The sequence below is a fragment of the Pan paniscus genome, chromosome 8 (assembly GCF_029289425.2).
Source record: "Pan paniscus chromosome 8, NHGRI_mPanPan1-v2.0_pri, whole genome shotgun sequence".
NCBI lineage: Eukaryota > Metazoa > Chordata > Mammalia > Primates > Hominidae > Pan > Pan paniscus.
This window is the reverse complement of record NC_073257.2, coordinates 90,463,620-90,472,322: the sequence shown is the minus strand read 5'-3', so window position 1 is coordinate 90,472,322 and position 8,703 is coordinate 90,463,620. Positions and strand designations below refer to the sequence as shown.

The following is an 8,703-nucleotide window of genomic DNA, read 5'->3' as shown; positions in this document are numbered from 1 at the left end:
AATCTCTTAACCTGTGGAAATCCAGCCCCTCTCTCAAAGCTTGGCTCCAACCCTACGTACTCTTTAAAGCCTCCCCACCACCCTTCATTCCAAAACCACTCCTTCCATTCAGAACTCTATTGCATTTCTGCCACTCAGCACATAGCAAGTTCCAATTGTAATTTCATGGAACTATTCCTCACAGGCTTGGTCTTCTCAACAAGATTGGAACTTTCTTATCAACAACTTCAGTATTCAAGAATGAGGGATCACTTTAATAAATTACAGAATATCCATATAGTAGATGACTGTTAACCATTAAAAATAAGTGACAGAAGAAAGGATTGAAGATTGATACAAAAAGATATTGATTATATATTAATTTGGGGAAAAAAAGATTACAAAACAAGGTACACATGAAGTGTCCAGTTTTGCTTGAAATACATGCTTGCATAGGAAAAGAGTCAGATTCTTCAACATAAGGCTGAATAGTATTTTTTAAACCTGGGTAGTATTATTATGAACCATTTTCTTTTTTCTTATCTGTATTTTCAATAGTAAATATGTATTATTGTATAATAAAAAGCAATAAAATGTGTATGTTTAAGACTGAGGGATTATATATTTTAAAGTACTTTGCGACCAGGAAGATGAGTTCTTCAGGCTCTTTTCGTATTCATCAGAGGGCTGGAAATATAGGGCACACTCATTTTGTGTGTGCAGTGGCAGTGAAGCTGTTGAGGATTATGAAGATCTAGACTTTTCAGCATCCATCAGTCCCAAACCTTTCCTTTTGCAGAGGAAGAAGCCCATGGTCTTTTCATCCTACTCTTGAGCATTTCTCTGGGCCAGGCCCTTTGCTGACAGCCTCACCAGTAGTCCAAAATCCACCATTCAGGAGCTGCCTCCTGGCTTTGGGAAAAAAGCCAGGAGGGTTAGGAGCTTCTTTCATTCCCACCTTTTTAGGTTTTGATCTAAAAAATGAGAGATGCTATTACCAGCCTGATTTAAAGATTGAGAGGAGCAGCACCTGCAAAATACAGCCAGGACAACAGATTAGACAATAAATGTTTGCTATTATTGCTACAATATACTTGTGTGGTCCTGACAGACTCTAAGTGGGCACTTACCACTGCCATTTTATACTTAACGAAAACCAAGAGGAGTAGAGAACTTAAAACTTATACACATGGCCAGGTGCAGTGGCTCATGCCTGTGATCTCAGCACTTAAGGAGGCCAAGGCAGGCGGATCACTGGAGGCCAGGAGCTTGAGACCAGCCTGGCCAACATGGCGAAACCCCATCTCTACCAAAAATACAAAACTTAGCTGGGTGTAGTGGTGTGCACCTGTAGTCCCAGCTGCTCAGGAGGCTGAGGAACAAGACACCCTTGAACCCAGGAGGTGGAGGTTACAGTGAGCCAAGATCACGCCACTGCACTCCAGCCTGGGTGACAGAATGAGACTCTGTCTCAAAAAAAAAAGAGAAAAAAAAAGTACGCACACACAAATCAAATGCACACAAAAATAACCAAAAATCCTGCTCAGAGCACTGCATCTCAGAGATGGAAGAGGCAGATTTCACATTCAGGTCTGTGGACTCTATGGAAGCTATGCTTCCAGTGGTAAACTGCTGTGATATCAAGGACGGGGTTAGGGAAAGAGGGGTGACTTGTCCAAGGCCACACAACTAATTAGGGGCAGAGCTGGGATTAAGCCCAACATATACTTCAGCAAGTCATTTACCAAGAGGGCTTCAGAATGTCTGAATAGAGGTGCCTGGCACCGGAGGAGATAACTACAGGTGGACTCACGTGTCTAAGAGAGAATGGTGGGATTCAGCAGGGAGGCAGCAGGGAGCCGCAGAGGCATGGAAGAAGAAGGAAGTGAAGCAGCTGGCCTGGCCAGGATCAGCTCAGAGCCTGGATAACTCCCCACTGCAAGGAAAAGGTAAGGAGAGATCCCAGTAGCCCACATCATGGACTCCTGCAATCCTAGCCACGGGAGAGCCCCTTGGCCTTCGTGGGCCCTGAGACGAGTAGAGGGAGCTCTGTGGAATCTGTGTGAAGGTTTTGTTCCAGAAAGACAGCTCATGCTGGGTGCCACACACCCCCGAGATGCAATCAGCTGCAGCACAGCGCCATGTTGAGATCCTAGCACCCACTAGACTGCATCCTGTCCTGGGGCCCAACATCCCCTGCATCTCCATATCCCTGGAGCCCCACTGACATCCTTCACACATCCACCCAGAGACCTGCAGTGTTGTGATGCCAGGACCTGGCCACTCCTGCCAGGTCTCCAGCATTCCAGCCCACACAGTGTGCTACACCCCAGGGAATGAGTGGTGCAGCACCCCAGGGAGGCTTCCCCTGAGACAAAGGGAGCTGAAGCACATGCTCCTAAGAGCCAACTGCCTGGGGCTGATATCCCTGACAGCACCCCCGACCACTCCAGTGGCAAAACTACTGGGCAGCTAGCTGCATGTGTCTTCAGGGGGTCTAGGGATTGGGACATCTGGGTGCCACCCTAGGGCCTGAGGACAGGCTGTCCTCACCCACCACTGCCATCACTGGCATTTGCATACGCCATTTAGGGACTGAGGACAACCCCATGGCACTCACTGCCACCACTGCCAGTATCTGTGTACACTACCTAAGGTCCTAGGAATCAGTCCACCTCACCTGCCACCACTGGCACTCTTGCACACCTTCCAGGGTCCTAAGGACAGGCCTGCCCCACCTGCTGAATTGACTCACCCTGCCTGCTACTGCCATCAGCACCCACATGGGTTGTCTTGGATCCTGGGGATTGATCCATCCTGTCTGCTCCAGCACACACTCTCTAGTAGCTGACAACAAGCTTGACCCACCCACTGCCACCACCGCTAACATATAAACACACCATCTGGGCGTCTGGGGATTGACCCACCTTGTACACCATTCCCAGTGCCCACTACACACCTTCCAGGGACCTGAAGACAGGTCCGTCCTGACCACCTCAACTACCTGAATGCACTGACTGGAGGCCTGGGGATAGGCCCATCCTGCCAGCCACCAGCACCCATGTGTGCCTCTCTGGAGTCCAGGGACTAGTGTATCTAGTCTGCCTCTGCCACCACCACTGGCACCCACCTGCCCACCACTGCTCATGCCTGCACATGCTGCTTGGAGGCCCAAGAGTTGGCCCTCCACCACTGCTGCCACCACAAATAAATACTACACACACCAACCAGGGGCTCAAAGACATGCCCACATACTTGGCCCACTGCTGCCAATTCTGGCATCCAAACAAGCTGCCTGGTGGCCTAAGAACTGGCCCACTTGGACTCACGACCAACAACACCCACATACACTATCAGGGGCCTGAGGACCAGCATGCTCAGCCTTCTGCCACCACCACTGGGTACCAAAGGACTGGCCTGCCTAGCATCCCTGTCCCTAGTAAAGTCTTGCCACAGCCCCTACTAATGACCACTGCCTAAGCCACCGAGGAACTCACAAACACCACTGATGCTGATTACAGATGAAGAAATCATACAAAGACCACACTACTGCAACTATCCAGAATCAAAGCCAAAACACCCTACCCAACCAACACTGTAGATACACCTATGGAAAAAAAGTCTTTTCCTACAAAAGCCAATCTATAAAATTGGAAGATGTAATTATTAAATTAAATGTGCAGATATCAATGTAAAAACACATGAAAATGCAAGGAAAATGACACCTCCAAAGGAATACAATAAGCCTCTAGTAATAGTTCCCAACAAAAAGGAAATCTATAAAACACCTGAAAAAGAATTTAAAATAATTATATTTAAGAAACTCGGTGAGATATAAGAGAACACAGAGAAGCAATACATATAAGTCAGAAAAACAATCTATGATCTGAATGAGAAGTTCAACAAAGAGATAAGCATAATTTTAAAAAAAGAAATTCTGAAAATGAAAAATTCAATAAATAAAATTTAAAAACAATTGAGAGTTAAAACAATAGGCTAGATTAAGCAAAAGAATGTTGAAATAACCCAGTCAGACAAAACAAGAAAAGAAAAAAGAATGAAAAAACCTACATGATATATAGGACACCATAAAGTGATCATATAGTCAAATTTTAGGATTTACTGGAGAAGATATGGGCAATAGTATAGAAAACCTATTTAATGAAATAATAGCTGAAAATTTCCCATGTCTTACAAGAAATATAGACAGATACAGGAAGCTCAAAAATCTCCAAAAAGATTAAACTCAAAAAGTCTTCTCCAAAACATATTATAGCCAAACCATCAAAAGTCGAAGATAAAAAGAGAATTCTAAAAAACAGCAAAAGAGTCAAGTCACATATAAGGAAGTCCAATTCAACTAACAGTGGATTTCTTAGCCAAAACCTTACAGAACGGGAGAGAATAAAATGACATATTCAAAGAGCTGAAAGAAAAAAAAAAACTGCCAGCCAAGAATACTTTAACAAGCAAAGCTATCCTTCAAACATGAAGGAGAAATAAAATCTTTCCTAGACAAGAAAAACTGAGGGAATTTATCACCACTAGACCAGGCCTATAAGAAATGCTCAAGGAAGCCCTACATCTGGAAGGAAAAGAACAGTACCTACCACCATAAAAACACACAAAAGTATAAAACTCATTTGTAGACCAGATATAAAAGTGACAAAAAGAGAAAGAGAAATGAGTCAAATATTACCACTACAGAAAACCACCAAACTGCAAAAAAACAATGAGAGGAAGAAACTAACAAAGGATATACAAAATAATGAGAAAACAATTAACAAAATGACTTGAATACATCCTCACCTGTCAATAATAACCTTAAATGTAAATAGATTAAATTCCCTACTTCAAAGATATAGACTGGCTAAAGGGGAAAAAAGAAACATGAACCAACTATGTACTTGCTACAAGAAATTCACTTCACTTGTAAAGATACACACAAACTGAAAGTGAAGAGATGAAAAAAATATATTCCACACAAATGGAAATCAAAAGTGTGCAAGAGTAGTTAGATAAAACAGACTAATGATCTTTGTCTCTTTTTATCATTTTTGACTTAAAGATGATTATATGATGATAAAGTGATCAATTCAGCAAGAAGCTGTAACAATTATAAATATATATACACCCAACACCACAGCAGTATTACTACAAATAATAATAGTTGAGGACTTGAACACCTCACTCTCAGTTTTATAGGGATCATCTAGACTGAAAATCATCAAAGAAATATTGGATTTAAACTGCACTTTAGGCCAAATGAACCCAACAGACATTTACAGAACATTTCATCCAACAATGGCAGAATACACGTTTTTCTCATCAGCACATGGAACATTCTCTAGGATAGACCATAGGTAAGAACACAAAACAAGTCTCAACAAATTTTTAAAAATCAAAATTACATCAGGTATCTTCTCAGACAACAATGGAATAAAACTAGAAATCGATAACAAAAAGAAACTTTAGAAACTATAAAAATACTTGGAAATTAAATAACATGCTCCTGAACAACCAATGGACCAATGAAAAAATTAAGAAGAAAATTTAAAAATTTTTTGAAACAAATGAAAATAAAAACACAACATACCAAAACCTATGGGATACAGCAAAAGCAGTGCTAAGAGGGACATTTATAACAATAAATGCCTACATCAAAAAAAGTAGAAAGACTTCAAATAAGCAACCTAATGATGCACCTTGAGGAACTAGAAAAGCAAGAACAAATAAAGCACAAAATTAGCAGAAGGAAAGAGATAATAAAGATCAAAGCAGCTAAATGAAATAGAGACCTATAAAACAATACAAAAAATCAATGAAAAAAAGTTGGTTTTATAAAATGGCAAGCAAAATCAATAAACCACCAGTGCAACTAACCAAGGAAAAAAGAGAAATGACCCAAATATATAAAATCAGCAACAAATAAGATATTACAACATGATACCACAGAAATACAAAGGATTATTAGAGACTATCAGGAACAACTATACGCTAACAAACTGGGGAACCTAGAGAAAATGGTTAAATCCTTGGACACATACAACCTACCAAGATTGAATCAGGAAGAAATAGAAAACCTGAGCAGACCAATAATGAGTAATAAGATTGAATTAGTAATGAAAAGTCTCCCAACAAAGAAAAGCTGAAGTAGCTTTACTGCTGAATTCTACCAAACTTTTAAAAAACTAACACAAATTCTTCTGAAGCTATTCCAAAAAATTGAAGAGGAGTAAATTCTTTCTAACTTATTCTATCAGGCCAGCATTACCCTGCTATCAAAATCAGACAAGAACACAACAAAAAAAGAAAACTACAGACCAATATCCCTGATGAAAATAGATGCAAAAATTCTGAACAAAATACTAACAAACTGAATCCTACAACACATTAAAAAGATAACACACTATGATCAAGTGAGATTTAGCCCAGGGATGCAAATCCACATATGCAAATCAATAAATGTGATACATTACATTAACAAAATGAAGGCAAAAACCATATGATATCTCAGTAAGTGCAAAAAAATTTGATAAAATTTAGCATCCCTTCATGATAACTCAACAAACTAAGCACAGAAGGAACATACCTCAACATAAAAAAGGCCACACATGACAAACCCTAACCTAACATACTAAATGGGGAAAAGCTGAAAGCTTTTCCTCTAAGAACTGGAACAAGACAAAGATGCCCACTTTTACCACTCTTATTCAATACAGTACTGGAAGTCCTAACCAAAGCAATCAGGCCAGAAAAAGAAGTGAAAGGCATTCAAGTTAGAAAAGAGAAAGTCATATTTTCTCTCTTTGCAGATAATATGATCTTATATCTAAAAAATACTAAATACTCCACCAAAAAAACTCTTAGACTAGATGAACAAATTTAGTAAAGTTGTGGGATACAAAATCAACATTCAAAAGTCAAAAAAAAATTAGTTTTTTTTCTACACACTAGTAAACTAGCTGAAAAAAGAAATCAGGAAAACAATCCCATTTACAATAACTACAAAAAAGGATAAAATCCCTAGGAATAAATTTAACTCAGGAGGTGAAAGCCTCTACAATGAAAGCTACAAAATACTGATAAAAGAAATTGAAGAGAAAACAAACAAATGGAAAGATATCCCATGCTCATGGATCAGAAGAATTAATATTGTTAAAATGGCCACACAACTCAAAGCAATCTTCAGACTCAATGCAATTCCTATCAAAATGTCAATGACATTCTTTACAGAAGTTTTCATAAAACACCAAAATTCCTATGGAACCACAAAAGACCCCAAATAGCCAAAGCAACACCGAGCAAAAAGAACAAAGCTGGAGGCATTATACTTCCTGACATCAAAATATATTATTAGGCTATGGTAACCAAACCAGAATGATATTGGTATAAAAACAGATATATAGAGCAATGGAACAGAATGGAGAATTCAGAAATAAATCCATGTATTTACAGCCAGCTGATTTTCAACAAAGGCACTAAGAACATACCCTGGGGAAAGGGCACTCTCTTCAATGAATGGTGTTGGGAAAACTGGATATCCATGTGCAGAAGAATGAAATTAGACCCATATCTCTCACCATATACAAAAATCAACTCAAGATGAATTGAAGACCTAAATATAAGACTCAAAACTACAAGATACTCAAAGAAAACAAAGAGGAAACACTTCAGAACATTGGTCTAACAAAGACCTTATGTCTAAGACTTCACAGGCACAGGCAACAAAAACGAAAGTAGACAAATAGGACTACACTAAGCTAAAAAGCTTCTGGACACCAAAGGAAACAATCAAGAGATTGAACAGATAACTTATAGAATGGGAGAAAATATTTACAACTATTCATCCAACAAGGGACTAATATCCAGAATATAAAAGGATCTCAAACAACTCAACATCAAAACAAATAATCCCATTAAAAAGTGGGCAAAGGACATGAATAAACATTTCTCAAAGGAAAACATACAAGTGGCCAATAGGTATATGAAAAAATGTTCAACATCACTAATCATCAGGGAAATGCAAATCAAAACCACAATAAAATATCATCTCATCCTAATTAGAATGGTTATAATAAAAAAAATACTACCAAGGATGCAAAGAAAAGGGAACTCTTACACACTGTTGGTGGGAATATAAATTAATACACTCATACAGCCATTATGGAAAACAGTAAGTTTCCTCAGAAAACTAAAATTATAACTACCATACAATTTCACAATCCCAGTACTGAGCATTTGTCCAAAGGAAAGGAAATCAGTACATCAAAGGGATACCGGCACCCCCATGTTTAGTGGAGCATTATTCACAAGAGCCAAGATATGGAATAAACATAAGTGTCCATCAACGGACAAATGGATAAAGAAAATGTGGCATATATACACAATGGAATACTATTTGGCCATAAAAATGAATGAAATCATATTATTTTCAGCATTATGGATGGAACTGGAGGTGATTATGTTAGTGAAACAAGCCAGGCACAGAAAGAAAAATACCACATGTTCTTATTCATATGTGAGAGCTAAAAAAGTTGATCTCATGGAAGCGGAGCTTAGAATGATAGCTACCAGAGGCTGGGAAGGGTAAAGAGGGAATAAAGAGATGTTGGAAAATGGATACAAACATACAGTTAGAGGAAGTAAGTTCTAGCGTTCAATGACTCAGTAAAGTGACTAGAATTAGCAATTATTTAATGTATATATCAAAATAGCTATAAG

At 39.1% G+C, this 8,703-nt stretch overlaps 1 long non-coding RNA gene across 1 annotated transcript in view; it reads right to left on the bottom strand.

Annotated features, from left to right (window-relative positions):
- Positions 1-233: 233 nt before the first annotated feature.
- The window catches only part of LOC103785172 (uncharacterized), a 150,373-nt gene continuing 141,903 nt past the window's right edge, over positions 234-8,703 (bottom strand). The window contains exon 6 of the long non-coding RNA XR_610861.4: positions 234-953. This is a non-coding gene — a long non-coding RNA (uncharacterized LOC103785172). The remainder of the gene's footprint in view (positions 954-8,703) is intronic.